Source organism: Ammospiza caudacuta, chromosome 10 (assembly GCF_027887145.1).
Source record: "Ammospiza caudacuta isolate bAmmCau1 chromosome 10, bAmmCau1.pri, whole genome shotgun sequence".
Classification (NCBI taxonomy): domain Eukaryota; kingdom Metazoa; phylum Chordata; class Aves; order Passeriformes; family Passerellidae; genus Ammospiza; species Ammospiza caudacuta.
Window position 1 is genome coordinate 21,629,031 of NC_080602.1, and position 18,144 is coordinate 21,647,174.

Sequence of the window (18,144 nt, forward strand, 5' to 3'; positions counted from 1 at the left end):
ATCAAGTCCTCATTGAGCCTTAACAAGCTCTGAAAGATACTATTAAATGTGTCACTTTAACTTCAAATCGAAGCCTATGTATTTTTAGTTAATAAGTAGAAGCGTGTGAGTGTAGCAGATGCTGCCATTAACCATCTTATGGGGTTAGGGGATGGCAAGAGCTCTTCCCCAGCACTGGCTGGGAGAGCATATGCTCCTTTTAGAAACTTGGAAGCCATTGCACAACCATGTGCATCACAAAGCCCGGGCTGCAGCTCCAGAGCAGAGGGCACACGTAATTAGAGCTTTTGTTTCATCTGTGTCTCTGATCTCCACCTCCTCACCACCACGATTCTGCCCTTTTCCTCTCTCGTTCCCATCTGCAGCTGGATTCAAAGGGTGTGCGTGGGAGGGCTGCTGTGGGCAGGGTTTCAAGGGGATGGCAAGATGCTTCAGCTGGCTGATACATGGGAACAAATAAGCCACTGGAAGGCTCCCAAAGCCTGCAGAGCATGGCCAGAACATGGACAGGAACTGGGGGAAGAAGCATTCTCCCACTGGTTGCTGCTTTCCACCCTCTGAGCCAGTCCCTCACCAGCTACACACAGGAGCAGGCCTGCCTGAGGTGAAGGAGAACACTTACAGGAGGCACAGATTCAGTTTCTACCCTTCACATCCTCTGGAAATACACCTTCCTCCCCATGGTAATTTGTTTTAGCTAGAGCTGTCTCTGACACAGATGCTTGTCATCCCTCAATTCTGTAGAAAGGGATGGGATATTCAGGACCCTTCTTCATGGGAGTCCTAAATCCCTTAAAATCCTCCTGGCTTTGGTCAAAAATTGCCAGGGCTACAAATGCCTCAGGCACTATACCCAGCACCTGGACTTCCTGAGCTCTTTAAAGAGCAGGAAGGGGGGCCTGAAGAGAAGCAAAGTGATGGTTATCTTTAATAACAAGCTGTTGCTGAAAGGTGGGATAAGCTGATTACAGTGCAGCCTGGGTGTAATTTTAAATAATTGACATGGCACTCAGAACTCATATCAGGATGCTTTTTCACTGTTCACGCATCAAAAGGAATTAAATACATTAAATAAACGTATTGGAGGGGTGAAGTATATCAAGCTGGTTAATGGATACAATCTGATATTATGCAAATTCACATCAAGTAGCAGGAGATGATTTTGCTTGTGCCTCTGGCTAGAAAGAACAGTGGAAGGACATTGTACCTACTCCTTCCTGCCTTTGCTATTGGGCTTTGTTATCTGTATTTCAGAAACTGCTGCCCTTTAGACCTGCTCTGTGTGTATTTGCGTGTCTGGGTTGTCTCTTCCTATTTTTAAAGCTATTTAAGCAAAAAAATCTTAGGTAGGACACTGGTAGAGAGATGAAGTTATCATCTCCCTAATTTTAATGTAGAAAGGAAAATCTAACTGAGAGAGGGACCTCAGAACTTCAATTGTCTTAAATGCCCATTCTGGAAAAGCTACTGAATTTTAAGGGTATCTTTTCCCTGGCAGGAAGAGCAGCAATTTAAATCAGTCTCTTGTGGTCCCATTGGTTTAAGGATCTGTATCTTGTGGATGTTAGCAAAGCCAAACGGCTCTGCTGAATGTTTATAGTCTACCAGGCCACTCCAACATAGTCATGGTCCATTGCTCTAATCTAACATGTCACCAATTTCACCAGCTGGCAAACCCAGCAACAGTGGTTTTGTCTGCTTTATAGATAACGAGCATCTTAATAGGCAACAATTAAATATTCATTTAGGAACGGATGGAAATCAAGTCACTGGGGATTCTGCCTTCTAAAAAGCTCTATTCGACCAATAATTGCCTCACCCATGTAAAAAGTTTGTGTCTCCATATTAAGGCTCTAATCCTGGTTGCCTCAACAGCTGGTAGAATTCCTGCCTCTATATTTCTCTTTCCCTCCCCTGTCCCTGTCCAGGGTTATTCACAGTAGAAAATGGAAAGGAGAAGACCAGAAGTTCACTCTGTTCAGCCATAAAGGAAAACACTGATTGACAGCCAAAGAGGGGAAGAAAAACACAAATCAAAAAAGGGCTGAAGCAAGAGGACACTTGGGGGACATGAGGGGACATTTTCTTACAATGAATTTCCTTTACTCCAGCTATAGTAATAAAATTCCCAATGCACTATCACTTCATCTCCAGTTCATCAAATTCTTCTCTGATGGGCAGTTAGTTGCAAAGGATCTCTTTCATGGCACGAGGTGGGTGAGAAAGAGCTTCTTTGTCTTCAGAAAGAAACCATCTCTGCTTTTGAACTACTTCCTTCAACACTGATAAAAAAGGCCTTTCATGCTCCTTTCAGTGCATCCATTTTAAGCTGTAGTCAGTCAGCTTTTCAAAGTTAGCACAACTTGATCAAAACTGAGTTTGCCTTGGAAACTGCACATTAACTAGGATGTGATGTTCGATTAAGGAAGCTGAGAAGTACAATGAGAAAAGTTCTCTGACTCTTTAAATATCTCCTGTAGGAAGCATTCAGGCACTACCTCATCTTTTCTGCAACTCAAACAGGAGGCAAAAACAATAGAGTGCAGCTTTTATTTAATAACCTGGGAGGGATATGCCAACTCAGATGCTTTCCTACAAGAAGTCTGACTGATTTTCTGAGTTCTTCATGGGAGTATAATTAGTGCTGGAAGCTGCTGGAGGGAACTAAGGATGCAAGAATTCTGTGGTAAAGACACATGTGTTTGTCCCCATGGCACTTTTACCCTCCAGCCTGACTAAAGGCATTGTGGCACAAAATACACCAGCCAAAGGACTAAGAAATTACTTTGGCTGTTGTATCTGAGCAGGTGCTGGCTTGTCAATTCAGCAAAGTAAGGTAAAGGTGTGTGGATGCAAATATGGATGATCTGGGGAGAAGCAGCCAAACTCATGGAAAACAATAATTTTGGGAGACCAAGTTATTTACATATAGATCACCAAACAGTAAATAATTTTTGGATGCTTCCATTTTGCCTATAAGAAGCCTGAATTCTCTGACAACATTTTAAAATAATTCAGTCACTGAGACATCTGTAAAGCCACAATTATCATGAGAGAAAAAGCAAGTTCATAACATATTTCTGCTATTGCATTCTGAAACTGATGCCCTGAAACATCTCACCCCATTGCACTGAACAACTAGCAAAATATATCCTGGTCTGTATCTCTTCTTCAGAGTGTTTTACTGTAGACAGTGAAAAAATACTAGAGATAGAACAGAGATTCTGACTTGTAGTAACACAAGTGACTGCAATCCTGTGTTGCAGCAACAAATTATAATAGCATAGGTATTTCAACTCATAAATCAATTTCTTTATAATCTTCCAGAGAATCTGTAGGAAAATTAAGTCCCATAAGTTCTCTTAGAAGGTTGATAATATTGCTGCTGCAGGAGTTCATGTGTTTCAGACCTTAGTGACTCTTTTTAGCCCTGCTTCCCGTGATGTGCTTCTTAAGACAAATATTCCACAGAAGGAGCTAAACCAATTTCCTGTACTTTAGAGCCAATTTACTAAACCTTTCTTTAAGAACAGTTAGAGCATATTTTTAGTGATAAAGAAATCTCTTCAGTGCCCAAGCTATAATTTTATTGAATATTCCACTGTAGGTTATACACATTTACGAGAATGAAAATAATCATGTAATTAAGCTTGCCACCTAAATTATCATGTGTTTTTCTTATTTATGTGGCCAATTCCTCCAGTGGAAAGTGATTCTAAAATCACAGTCTACAGAGAAATGCTGAAATCACAATTTCTGCACTACTAGATCTAAAATCCTCTATCTCAGAAATGCTTTCATGTTCTTCAACCCAAGCAGGGGTTTCCAAAGGAGAGAGGAGCATTGCAGCTGAAGGTATCTGCAGTGGTTCAGGGCATCCTTGCTAGGAGGGGCCAGTCTGACAGCTGGAGTGAGCAGAGATACCTATTTCAGCTCCCTTTATTTAGGAGAATTGTCCTAGACGCTAAAATATGCACAGTGAGAAGGGGAGAGAAACCCCCTTCTCCACAGGGAGGCCCTGGCGTCATGTCTGTTTCAGGGGCAAATGCAGATATTAGAGGTGTGCCTGTGCTGAAAACGTGGGGAAGCTCCCCAGGAGAGCCCCTATGGCAAACTGCCCTTCCATCCTACGAGCTCCTTTTGGGTGCCGCGGGACAAGGAGGTATTAGAGCTGTCAGAGAGTGCCAAAGGAGGGCTGTGAAGATGTGGAGGATCTGGAGGGGAAGGAGCTGAGAGCACTGGAGAAGAGGAGAGTGAGGGCAGAGCTGCAGCTTTTCGGGAGGACAGCTCTGATCTCTGCTCTGTGTGACCAGCGACAGCACCCAAGAGAACCGGGGGGTCCAGGGAGGCTTAGGATGGGTATTGGGGAAAGGTTCTTTACCCAGAGGGTGGTGAGCACTGGAACAGGCTGCCCCGGGCAGTGACAGAGCTCAAGGTGTACTTGTACAACGCTGTGGGACATTTGGTGGGATTTGAGGTGTTCCTGTGCAGGACTCCATGACCCTGAGTGGATGTCCTTCCGAGCTGGGGGTGTGATTCTGTGATGCTGTGATTCTGTGATGCTGTGATTCTGTGATGCTGTAATTCTGTCTCCCGGGAGCCAAGCCGTGCCAGGACACAGGGATGCGCTGGCGGCGAGTGCCATCTTGTGGGGACAGAGCCACGGAGCGGGGACACGGGGACACGGACAGCCCGAGGCACCAGCGGGATGCTGCGAGCGCCGGGACCGCTCCAGCACCAGCCGCCAAATTCCCCATTTCAGAGGCTGAGCCGCGTGTCGTTCTGCCACTCCATCAGCTCTCCAGGAGCAGGGATTAAACCAGACAAGCACCAGCCCACTCGGAGTTCAGGCATTAAACCAGACAAGGAACAGCCCACTCGGAGTTCAGGCAGGCGAAGGTGTTGTGTGTCTTTTAGATAAAGGTACCTCATCTCCCAGAAAATGTGAACACTGCATCAGCTGTGCCTTGGGATTCAGCCTGTATCAAGGTCTCATACCAGCACGTTTCAAGACTGTCCTTAATCTGGAGTGTAAAATCTCCATCCTGAAAAAAAAAAAGTGCATTCATATTTTAGATTTACACACAGTTAGAGAAATAAATTCTAAATCTTTGCATGACTGGGGCCAAGGAAGACCAACCTGCTATTATTTTTCTTTTCTACTGGCTGTCACACTTCAGTGGCTTCAGCAAGTAAAGGTGAGAGAAATCATTTAGTGGCACATTTCAAGTACATTTTGCTCATTTTTGCTCCCAGCTGCAATTGTCTGTGCTCTGTGGTTTGCAAAACCTTCCATGCATGGTGTCCAAGGAATTCTTAGAGCAATTTCCTTGTGTAAGACAGGTCAACATGAATAAGCAGAGCTGAGTAAATCACAGCACAGAAAGGTGAAGTGACATTCCAAAAATCATGAAATGAGTCATTGGAACAGCTGACACAAAGCAGGTCACTGTCATAATTATGAAGAGTGTTCCTGTCTACCCTCCATAACATCTCAAACAAATTCTGCCACCACAGATATCAGAGAAACCTCATGGATGTAAATGGGGACAGAATTTGGCCAGCTCACACTCTATAGCATTTGTAGATCTCATTTCATAGACTATTTAGCTGCAATTATCCCTCAGTGCTGAGCCAAATGCACATCTGATAAAAGCCACTCTGGGTAACATCCATAAGCATGACAGAAAGGGATCAACTTTAACATCTTTTTAATAGATGCAGGTCATCTTCCAGCAACACTTATACCAGGGTACCAGCTCCAGAGGCCTGTTCTTTCTTTCAGGCTCTTCCCCACTTCAGTTTCAATAAGCTGAGGTACTCTTCCCTTTGCAGAAGTTTTTTCAAGCCCTCAGGAGCTCAGTAAACCTCTGCTGTGGCTGTCCTGCTGCAACCCACCTCCCCAGTAAACATCCACTCTAACTCCTTTACCTCCCAGCAGCTCCTCAGCCTTCATCTCCTCTCTTACTGTCACTCTCGGCCAGTTTGAGCTGCTTCAGCCCAGTTAGAAATAAGCAGCATTGGTCTGGCTTCTGGTAAGGCTAAATTTGGCCTTGTATCCCTCAGCCAGCCACATTTCGAGCCCTCCTACTTCCCACGTGGTTCTGGGGAAATCCTGACCCTGCTGTTAGCCTAAACCTCCAAGGATGTGGGTTTCATCCCTGTTCTAAGGGATTTGATGTCATTTGCCAGCACTGGGGGCTCATTTTCCTGGCTAGACCTGTCAACCTCATCACTACCTACTTTGAGTACTTCCCAAGAGCACCAGGAGACAATGGAGACAGCTTGCAAGCCTGGTCCATTTTTAATTGAAACCATTTTAATCCCTCCTTCCCCTCATCCTTTTGGAAGGCATTGGTCCCACGCCACTGCTGCTTTAGGGTGTTTGAGGTTTCCTCTGAAAGGCTGTTGTGCTGAACAAGCCCACTATGTTCTTTCTGTAGGTGCTGTTTTCCCAGCAGACAGACATTCACTGGAGCAATTCTTCCATTCACATCAGCTCTGAGCCAGTTTGCCATTCTCTGTGGGGAAAATAAGACATTGCAAAATCAGGACAGCATGTGAGAAAGGAGTCTAAGAACCCCATCCTCCCTACAGCTTCTTCCCAGTAGGGAAAGTTATCCTGGGAACACGCCAAACGTAATGGAGAAATAAAATGCTTTCTAATGCATGACTGGAATAAAGCAGCATGACATGGTTAGCTGGGTGTTGCATCCTGATCAGTCAGACAGCAAAGACATCATGCTTCACTTAGCCCCAAAGCACCCACTGTGTGACAAGTATGAAAGGATGTGTTGGAGGGAGAGGAAGAGAAGGTTGCTTTGGGTCCAAAAGACCCTTTTGCCCCCGCTGCACTCACAAAAGGGGTCCTGAATAGGAACCCAAATGAGCCCAGGGAATATTCATATGATCTTAATTTACCATGACTGCTGCCTACCAGCTCCAGATAAGTTGGATTAATAAACTGCCTTTCACTTGTGACACCTCGGCATGAATTTTGCATTAGACTCAATTCAGTAAAGTTCACAACTGACATGCTTGCTTTTATGACAATCCTTTTCAATTGTTTTTTTTTTGCGCTGGGATGTCATAAAGATGTTTGAGCTCTTTTTTTTTTCTGGTGAGGAACTGTCTTTTATCCTGAAAAAGAGCTTTTATAACCCACTCATGCCGATAGCACTCTTGAATTAAGCTGGAAGGCAAAGCCCCTAGTCCATTTATACTATTAACAAGACAGGATTTTTCAAAGTCAATGAAAGCAGTGACGTGCTTGCTTCAGAGCTGGGCTTGTCACAGCAAAAACTTCCAATGCAATGGGGGTGGGGATGATTAAAACACAAAGAGCACACAATGTGTGATAAGATCAGCAGAACCTTTTGGAATTAATGCAAAGCGAGTGGATCATGCCCACCAATTAGAGCTTACATGGTACTTGCTGAATTTATCAGACCATGGATCTGTTCTTCCTTAATTGATAAGCAGGTGGCATGGCTGATCTGCATCCAGATTTGAGGAGGAGAGATAAAAGTGGTTGGTTGGATGGATGGATGGGATGGATGGATGGATGGATGGATGGATGGATGGATGGATGGACGGACAAATGAATAAATGGATGATAGGTTTATGAGATTTTTCATCTCTTAATGATACACCCTTTGATGGTTTGATATTGCCTCTCTCAGCAGCAGCTACTCAGATCCCTGACCTGAGTAGACCTGAGGATCTCTACTGGAGCTAGATGAAAATGAGGGGCATAGGTTTGGGGAACTATTTGGGAGAGAATTTGACTGACAAAATAACAGAAATTAAGGTTGGCAGGAAGATTTCATTCCTGACCTGAGGTGCTGGCTCAGAGCCATCATACAGAACTCAGCCCTGCAAAACCTCACAGAACCCAGCTAAAGGCAGTTCCTGAGCAGTTTCATCTGTGAAACAGGGAAAATATTACCATAATACTTTTTTTTCTCTTACTCTTTGTCTTTTGGGCCCCCTTCATACAACATGTCCTTCAGAGAAGGAAATGTTCCTTACTGTGCACAGAGCTCTGATCTCACTTGGGGTATCATACATACTCAAAAACATCTGGATAGATGGCAAAGTCAGAGCAGGTTTATGTGTGCAATGACCAATTATCCACCTGCTCTCTATAGAGAGATCCCTCATTTACTCCTGGGCTGCATGAAAGGGAACTTGATGGCTGTGCTTCAATCCCAAATGCACCCTATTTCCTAGTTCCTTTTTTTTCTTTTATTTACTCTGAGCATGAGTGAAGGCAGATTTAAGGCTTGCTGTGTGCAAGGGAAATACATTTCTAGACAGCAGGTTCAAAGTGGCTATGCAGATACTTCCCTTCCTCCATGAAATCCTCTAAGATAGGAGTCCTAATCTTGAAATTATTGAAATATTTGATGACCCTGAAACATCTCAGCTGAGATATAAGGAAGGCAACCTGGAAAGAGTCTGGTTTCGTCTGTATGTACTTTGGATGACTGCTCCTCTGCTTCATAGCTCCAGTTTGATAAACCACAGATTGGTTCAGGGGCTTATCCCAAATAAGCTATCAAGACCTATATATTTCCTCAAAATTGCCCTGTAAAGTGATATTTCAGTTACATCAAATGTTGTGCAATTACTTTTATTTCTGTGCTGACAAAGCCAGGTATCTTAGCTGTTGCTGCAATCAGAGAAGGAGGAAAAGCAACACATATAAAAATGGCTTAAAGCAGCTCTTTGCATAGCCAAGGCAGGACTTCAGGGATATCTGCACAGATTAGTCTGACTATGCTCCCTTGCAAAGGGTGAAGCCTCCCATTTTCCACCAGGGACAGAGCTCTAGTTTCTGGCTTCTCAGTGTTCAGCTGTAACACCATGATTTCACTTGTTCAGAGCTGATTCTAGGCTGTTTGGGCTGTGAATTAGGGAACATTTCAAGGAGAAGACAAGATTATTTGATCTACTAAAGAATTGGTGCTTCTCACAGGGCTCAGAGGAGAGGATTGATGCAGTCAGGAATTACCAGCCATAGGAAGGAAAAGGACACAGGAACACAGGAGACTTTCCCAGGCTCTGGTAACTTTACAAAAACACAGTTTTGCAAATCCTGGTCCCTTCAAATCAGCCACGCACCTCTCTGCTACAAGCAGCTCCTTCCCTCCCTCCCTAGAAACACCATCCTCTGCTGGATGTGCTGTTTCCATAGCAACATTTAATTAATATAAACCCCCTGGCTGCTGCACAGCACAGGTAGTATCTATAAGCAGCATTAAACATGAAATAAAAGCAGGAAGTTCAGCCAGCAGAAGGCCCAGCTCCAATCTCAAGTGTGTTTACAACACTGGAGTGGAGCCTGTGCACTGAGGAGGAGAAGAGTTGCTCTTGCTTTTAATTACATGAGATGTACATAGCATTTAATTAATATGGAGCAAAATCTGGAGGTGCCTGAGCTTCCAACCCTCTGATCAGCACCTTGGATCACACATGTGGGATGCAGCAGCTCCATACTCCATGCAGCATCCTCTGAACACCTCCACAGCTCCCTGGGTACCCCCAGTGCACAGTGATTTGGGGACAAGGACCTGGGCTTTCTGTCCACCTGCCACCAGAGCTGTCCACCAGAGCAATCCCCCTTTCCCCAGTGTCTGGGAGATCAGAGCTTGGATATTTCTGTTTAACACCCCACACAACCCCTCTCCCTTCCTCCAGGAGTCACTTTAGCATCTCCTGATGGAAAGCAGGGGGGTTGCAATTACAATGAGGCATCAGAAACAAACTGGTTTTATGATTTCTAGGAATTGATGATGTGTGGACGTGTTTCCACCAATAAATTCTGGGCTGTAAATTGATAACAAAGCTTCCACTTTTGCTTTTTCTGGCACAGCACCTCCATACCACAGTTCTTTCAGGGAGTGAAGAACAGGTGAGAAGATCTGTAGATGTAGAGGAGAAGGCACAGTGCTCCTCTTCTGATTGCTTTGGTTTCATTGCTTGTCCAATTTAATATGAAAGTATTTAATAAGTCAGCTGGAATAAGGGCCCCCTGAGCAAGGCCTGTTATATAATTGCACAATTCCTGGGATCACAGAGATTTTGGGAGCAAATCACTCTAATTTAAAGACACATCCAGGTAGCTACCACATAATAAGGCCTCCTCCTGCTTCCATTTTAATGATCTAATCCTTGGTTTTTGCTTTTGTAGAACTTCTGTGGGTGGCAGTGGGATTCCTTGCATTTGGAAAAGTCCTTTATTTGGTGGTCTGAACAAGACATAGAGAGTCACAATTAAACAGGCAGCAAGGATCAGTGTTAGGACAGCTCTGAAGGAAGGTGCTTGGACCCTGCTCTAAAAGCCATGCATTTTCCAGATGCCTCTAAAAACTCATTAAAAAGGACACAGAACATCTGTCTCCCCTTTGTGTGTGAAATGAGTTTTAATTCACATCCCTCAGGTTTTCTGGTCTCTTGTGGGAAAAGAAGGGAAGCTTGAAGCTTGAGGAATTAGCCAATACTGTTCACCTTATATCCAGCACTCAGAGAAGAAGATTTCAGTCTCTCTGTCCTGGGGTGTGTGGCTCTGGATGTCAATACTTTGATTTCATCCTGGAATTCAGAATTACCACCTCACTTTTCTAAAAAAAGGTTAAAAATGTGTTATCCCAGAGCTCCTCATCAAGTCTAATTGTTCTGGCATGTCAGTTACCTGGTATCTGAGTCAGTTTCTTTCTGAAACTTAATTTTTATAGAAGCAAAGAAAAAGAAACTATTGCAGTTAGAATTTTACAGTGAATAATTTTTTAATAGAAAAGGGTTTTACAGTGAAAAAAAAAGTACAATACATGTAAATTCACTAAAATAAATACATATTAAATTCACATTAAAATACACTTTTTGTTTATATTCTAATTTAAAAGACTGAAATGTTAACTACAGAAAAAAAGAGAAATTTTGAGTCAGTAGCTGAAAATAGTCTTTCTGGTTGTCACTGGAATTCAGTAGAAGGTAAAGATTTGCATGAATATGGTACTTTTTTTCTTCTTGATTTTCACTGGCATGGAGAAAACAGGGAGGAGAACAAAAGGAAACTTCCCCACTTGGACGCAACAATATCTGCTCTCCCAGGGCCTTGGCAATGGTCTGTTTGCTAATGCCCGTGTGAAAAGCACTTTGAAAGTGCTTTGAAACTCTCCTTTGGGACACGGAAAAATCAACTGCTAAACAGCAGACCCCAGGGGCTCATTTCTGTAGCTGAAACAACACTCTAAATCAGACCTCAGACTTATGAAACCCTTAGTATTTACTAGTACATAATACTATTGATTTGGACATGAGGGGATATAAGAACTAATGGAGGCAGGCAGGTTTGGTGTGGGGCTGGCAGCTCAGTTTAGGTTTGCAGCGAGCACTTCTGCAATCAGCCTAATTAACAGCGACACCAGCAAGCATCTGGACCCTGCTGAGGGTTTGGCAGAGATAAACTTAAAGCTTTACTTCCCAGCAGAAGTGTTCAAGGAGTTGTCTGCGCTTACTGGGGGGATGTCAGGCCTGAAGAAAAATAATTAAAGTAAATCAGTGGGAACGGACCTGTAAATTCAAGCACATTCAAGTACTGCAGCTTTCAGCTGGAAAAGCTTCACAACTACAGCACAGGGTATGGCTGCACAGAAAGATGAAACATTACATGAGTTATTTGAATATGTGTCACGTACAAGGGCCAGAAAGGTGGAGGAATCTCCAGCCTGAGAGACATTCAAAGCTCAGCTCGACAAGCCCCTGAGCAAGCTGGTCTAGCTGGGTTTGTGCTGAGTGCTGGGCCAAATGAGTGCCTGTGATCTGCTCCAGCCCAAATTGTTATGTGACTTTAGGACCATATTATTTATATGTGCTGGTTCAAATACAGGGAAAATATTTTTTTAAATTATTTTTTAAAATTCTTAAAGCTTTTGTCCTCTGAACTGCATGTTAACATGGGTGAAGCAGCATTTTAAGTGGCAGCATCCTCCAGTCGGCTTATAATTTTATGATCTTTTTTTCTTGGTATTTTTGATGCTACTTAAATTACACAGCCTGTCAATAACTAGCAGGTTGTCTTCAGCAGGTGTTAATACAGCTATTCCAATGCAGAAGCTGGAGCTCAAAGAGCAGTATTGGCAGGTGATTACTCACAGGGAGAAGAAAAAAGACTCTTAGGAAAGAAACAGTGTCCAATTATTTGGTTGCAGCATGTGAGGCTCTATTTTGTAATAAAGTCTTAAATCTTTTTAAGTTTTCTTCCTTGGTTATGAAGCAGAAAATGGAACACATTTGAGAAGACCCAGGCCTGAAGAAGAGAGCAGAGAATGGACATACTCATGAGGGAGGGGAATTCCTGCCAAGGGTCACGCTCACAGCAGGCAATGGCTTTTTTTCTCCTATATCACATATTCAAATTGCTGCAAACACCATTTGAATCAGGATTTTGCATGAGGCCATGTCCTTTGACTGATAGAGCCCAAGAACAGAAATAAAGCAGGCTTGGGACAACATAGGAGGAAGGGGGCAGAAAAGGATAATGTGAAGGATCCTTTAAATCACTTGGGTTTGAAATTGCAATTAAACTCAGCTTCTCACCTCAACCACTGCTGTGGCTGCTGGAGACTGAGCTGGCCTATGCTATTCAGCACAATAATGCTGCACCACCATCCAGTTTTTACCTGGATTTTAAAATGGCAAGGGTTTTGGTCTGCATGTGGCAATAATTCAATTCTGCAGGCTCTCTCTACTCAGTCATTTCTCTCAGCAGCAGCAAAACCAGCATCAGGCTAGAAAAAAAACCTGAGCAGGCAAGATGTGGAATTTTTAAGCCTACAGGGTTTCAAACCACCCATGTGGAGGAATATCCAGCCTTGGATGGTAAGTGTTACTCGGAATGGAGAAGATTTTTTTTCTTTTATTTGATCATTAATTTGATCAATAATTTGATCATTTAATTTGATCATTAATTTGTTTAATTGGATCATTGCCTTTGACACAGTTCATAAATGGTTAAAATAGATTGAAATTTGGCTACTGACATTTTCTTGTTAACACAGTTTTATGTAAATAGAAAATAAACAGAAACGGGAGGTTGAGTTCATTTGGGTCCACACTTGGGCTGTTTGTGAAATTAATGTTCACCACTAGAGGACTCTACAGCAATAGCTAATTGTCTTTTTTTTCCCTTTTTTTTTTTCCCCTCCACCTTTTTTTCTTTTCATTTCACGCTCCCTCTGGTAATCCTTCTCTGAAGACAAGAAATCCTGCTCCAGAAGCCCCAGGTGCCCCAGATTTTTAAACAACTTCTCAGACAAGGCCAATTGGAAGTCACTGAGCTTCTTGCCCTGTTTAACATGAAGAATAAATGATCCCATTTTCAAGAAAACAACTCACATGCTATCCTGCAGGGGCGTGCTAGGGGCCTCCTGGGATCACTTTTTCATTTCCTTCACTCAGCCCTGCCAAAACAAAGGAGTTTAGGAGGTGGGCAGCCCAGGGACACAGACTCCAGATCCTAGGAATGAGTAGGAGGCAGTGACACAGTGCTGGAGCTGAGTCACAGCAAGGCTGTCTGTCCTCTCTCTCCTCCTAACTCGATGCTGGCAGGACCCCTTCCCAGCTGGAGCTGTTTGCTGCTTCCTCTGGAGTCCCTTGGCTCCCCTCAATACCCCCAAGGCAAAGAGGGCAGCCAAAAGGCTCCTTGTGCTCCCCAGTCACACTTCCTCTCTGCCTTTCTCAGATTCAAGGCATTGCAGAAAACGGACCATTGATGGATAGAGTTTTAGAAACACTTCTGGGCTTTTTCTTTTCCCTCTGAAACCTCTCAGAAGGAAGTCTGGGTCTAAAACACACACATTTAAACTCCAGGCAGCTGGCCAAAATCTGTGTCTTCCCATGAACACTGGGGTCAGGAGCAGCCCTGCTTGGAGCCCCATGTGCTGATACATGAGGATGAGCTGGGACCAGCTCTCCAGCTGTCCTTAGAAAGCTGAGACCTTGTCACATTCACCATTTGTCATGTCCTTGAGCTTCAGCACTCTGGAGTCAGCTGAGTCCAAGGCTTGTGCTGGCAAGATGGCCCAATTTATCTCAATCTCATGGTGTGAGGACATCTTTCCTTCAAGCAGGCTGCTGGGTCTCCCAGTCCTACCAGTGCACAGGGCAAAGAACAGCAGGAGAATGGCAGCTCTGACACCTTAGACATTTCATCCCTCACCACAGAAAGGTAATGCTGGAGAATGGTTCCTTGGACCCCCTATAAGGGAAACAGGGACACCCATCCATCCACCTGCATTGCACAGATAGAGCTGGCTCATGCAGCTCACTGCTTAGAGCTTGGTTTGTGCCATCTCCAGGAGAGAGCAGCACCTCTGCACTTGGCCTACCCTGATTTCTGTGGCTGTGGACACTTGCAATGGGTGCCTTTCTCCAAAACCTGCTGCCAGTGCCTTCCCCACCACACACCATGGAGATGCAGTGCTTGGGAGCAGGCCAGCTGCAGGTCAGCATGTACAAGGGCACAGCCACCACTTGCAGCACTGGAGAAGTGGAAATAAATCTGCTGTCAGGGAGCTACAGACAGTCAGCAAATCTCCAAGGTTTCTCTCAAAGAGACATCATGGGGGTCATGATGTTTAATGGGATACAGAGCACACTCACAGCAAATGGGAGCAAATTCAGAGCCAGACAGCCAAGCCTGGTGATCAAAACTGTGGTGGGGGTGGGTGAGGCACAGCAATCCCTGGAATGAGTGATCAGGGCCTATAGCTCCATCATCTGCAGCTACATCCTTGGTCAGGAGAACCATTTTCACTTCTAGTTGGCCAAAAGTTTGTGCCAGATCAGGACTGACATCCCTTTGAAGCAGAATGGAGCTGAAGGCAGAAGCTGTTTATGATACTCTTATGTTTCTCTTCACCACTCTGGAGCTGCTGAAGGTTGCCTCAGTGCCAAGAAAACTCTTCCCTTCACTGCATCTCTAAGTTCCAAAATTCATTTAATCTCCAGTGATTTTTTGGCAATGTTTGGAGAGAATTGTTTGGAATCAGCAACGATCCCTGCTAATTAACATTTTTTAGGTGTAAGGGATGTGGGTGTTGTTTAACCCATGTAGAATCTTTCCAGAGCTATTGGAAGTAGCAACTAGCAAAACAGGGGTCCCTGTTGGCACTGCCCATGAGGTGCACATTGTCCCAGGCATCTGGGGGGAATATGGAGTGTCCAGAGCATCCCCAGGAGCTAAGCTAGGACAAAGAATCACAGAATAGCTTGGGTTGGAAGAGATCTTTAAAAATCACCCAGTCCAGCACACCCTGCCATGACCAGGGACATCTTCCACTAGACCAGGCTGGTCAGATGAGCTGCTTTGAACCAGGCAGGGGAGAGAGAGGACATTAAAACAAGATGGGGGCTTGAAAGCAAAGCCTCAGCACAATGGGGATCTCTGCAGTGCTGGCACAATTGGCAGCTGGGCCCAGTCTCTTGGTGAAACTCTTGGCAGTCTTGTTTCACAAACAGCTCTGCTGGCTCCAGATTGAGGGGGTGCTTTGATACTCCAAAGAGAAGAGGCTGAAACAGGGACAGAGAGCTCTGTCTGGCCGCCTGCACCTCTGGAGGAAGCTGGCAAGGCTGAGGCAGGGGAGGAGGGACAATGTCCTTACATGCACAGGCACTGCACATCATGGGACTCCTTTTGTGCTTGAACACCCAGCTGGAATGAACTGGGGGACATTTTCCACCATCCTCCTCTTTACTTCATGTTTCTATAGAGGGATCAGTTATCCTGTTTTTGATCTTTCTAACTCTTCTATCCCCATTTGCAGTACTTGCTATAAGATCTCAGCTACCCTTTAATCTTGCTACACCTCAGCGAGTCAGAGAGCTGCCAGATCTGATTCCAGTGTTTGGCTGGAATGATTTGCTTTGAAACTGAAAACAAAATCACTGACCATTTGCAGACAAAATAAAACAAGTCTTTGACAACTACATTTTTATTTTGAGTGGCTTGGATGGATTTCAGCACAGGGAAAGTCTCTGGGATATCCTCTCACATTATGTGCCACATTTGGGCTTGGTCCAGTGAGGATTTTTGATGATTTTGTAACTGCTTCCCTGTATTTTTCAGGATCATGTACACATGGCCATTGTCCTGGGGATGGGACACGGCTCCCTCTGAATGCCTAATTAAGCCCCGATTAGCATTTCTTCTAGGAGCAGATGCAGCTTTTCCAGCCCAGCAAACAATGCCATCTGTTGTTCCCTGGCTGGAAGTTCCATCCCAAAGTGTGCTCTGCTTCTATATTTAATTGTGAAGTTTCCTGCTGCCAAAAAAAAGTGAGGTTGTTTAAATTTGGCATCAGGAGGAAAAGGCAGAGAGGGAGGGAGATTGGATTTATATTGTTGCTGCAGGGAATGCTAAATTGGTTTATTCTGACTGGCAGCTCTGCAGCTTGCCCTGCTGTGCAGGACAAGCCAAAGGGTGAAACCTTCCATCAAGACTCCCACAGATATTCTGCACTCTCTCCTTGACGTCAGGGCTGCCTCTGCAGGGAGTCTTCAGGAGCTTCTCCTGCCTTTGCTGCTGCCTGTTCCCTGGAGAGCTGAATTTGGGGTGACAGCAAGGCCCTCAGGCACTGGCACTCAGCATTGTGCTGTGACCTTCTCTAGAGACTTTTGGCACTCACAAGAGAGGAAAGTGTTTGCAACCAACCTTGTGTCTGTTCCTAGCCCCGGGGAAATGCTGAATTTGCATGGCCTTGACCAACCTGCCATGACTGCCAATGGGGAAGCCAACTGAAGAACTGATTTTTGGGCATCTGTCAACTGGCTTCTGGCTGGAGACCCACTAAACTAATTTCACACAGACCACTTAGCAGCCATTAGCTGGTTGTGGCATGACCTGTGGTGGACTGGAAACAGTGACCTAGAGGAAAAAACACTAATTTTGTTATTTAACCCAGTGGAGAACAGGGTGTTGTAGGATGAGAATGTTCAGGGGAAAACAGAAATAGATGCAAGGAAGTCAGCATGGTTTATGGGCCAGATTTTATCCCTCTTACTTCAATGAACATCACCTACTTAGTCAGGTACATCAGGAGATCCAGCTCCATGATATAAATGGGTAAGGCCAGCTAGTGAATTCTGGTTGGGGTAAATCTTTTGACTCTCCATTTTAGGGAAAGTGAGGATTTAATTGGAACCAGGCAATTAGTGCTGATTTCTATAACAAACAGAACAGTTTTCTGTAGTCAAATCAAATGTTTAACTTTGCAAATGTTTACATTTTCCATCATAATAAATGTTATGCTAAACAAATACAGCCAAAGGGTAAATGCTATTTTTTAAAACTTTGGGTTTGGGGTTTTTTTTCCTAAATTTAAAAAAGTTTTACTCTGATGCTTCATGATGAAGGAAGGGATCTCAGTCAGCAGTTTTCCAATTTATTCTCAAAATGCCAGCAAGTTGCAGAATCCTGTCTGCCCAGCTGGCTGACATCAACTATGCATCACTTACATCAAACCATAGGCCATTGCAGGGCATGATTTGTTTAATAATGCAAGAGAGTTTCCCCTATACACTGAAATCATAACCACAGCACTAGTTCCTCAAAAACCCTCAGGGATGCTTAAGGCCAGCACCATATGTAAGGAGCTGGTATTAACATTCATCATAAATTAAGCTTCTTTCCCCTACATACGCCTCATTCTTAAATCCTCTTTAAGAGATTTAAAAATATTTTTAAATGTCTGTCAGTTTTTTTTTTTTCCTTTTCTGTTAGGCATTCCTATTGTGCTGCCCCTGCCTTCTCAGATGTCTGGCTCTGCATCTCCTCCACACAAGGAGCAGGTTGCCAGTCTGTGTGTTTGGTGCCACCCATATCTGGCCTTCTGCTGCTGCCTTGGAACAAAAGCAAATATCCTAATCCCATCAGCCTGAGCATCTTAACACCAGATGTGTGCACTGCTGCAGCACAGGATGTTTCCTGCAGAGTTTCCTGGGACTGCCCTCTGTTTAGCTCTGCCCCAGACAGAGTAGTGAGAGCTCCAGCTCAGAGGCTGGTGGGTGGAGATTAGTGATAGACATCAGGGTTTTGAAGTGTCTTTTCAGGCAGAGTTTTGCAGGGAGCTCTCCTGAGCT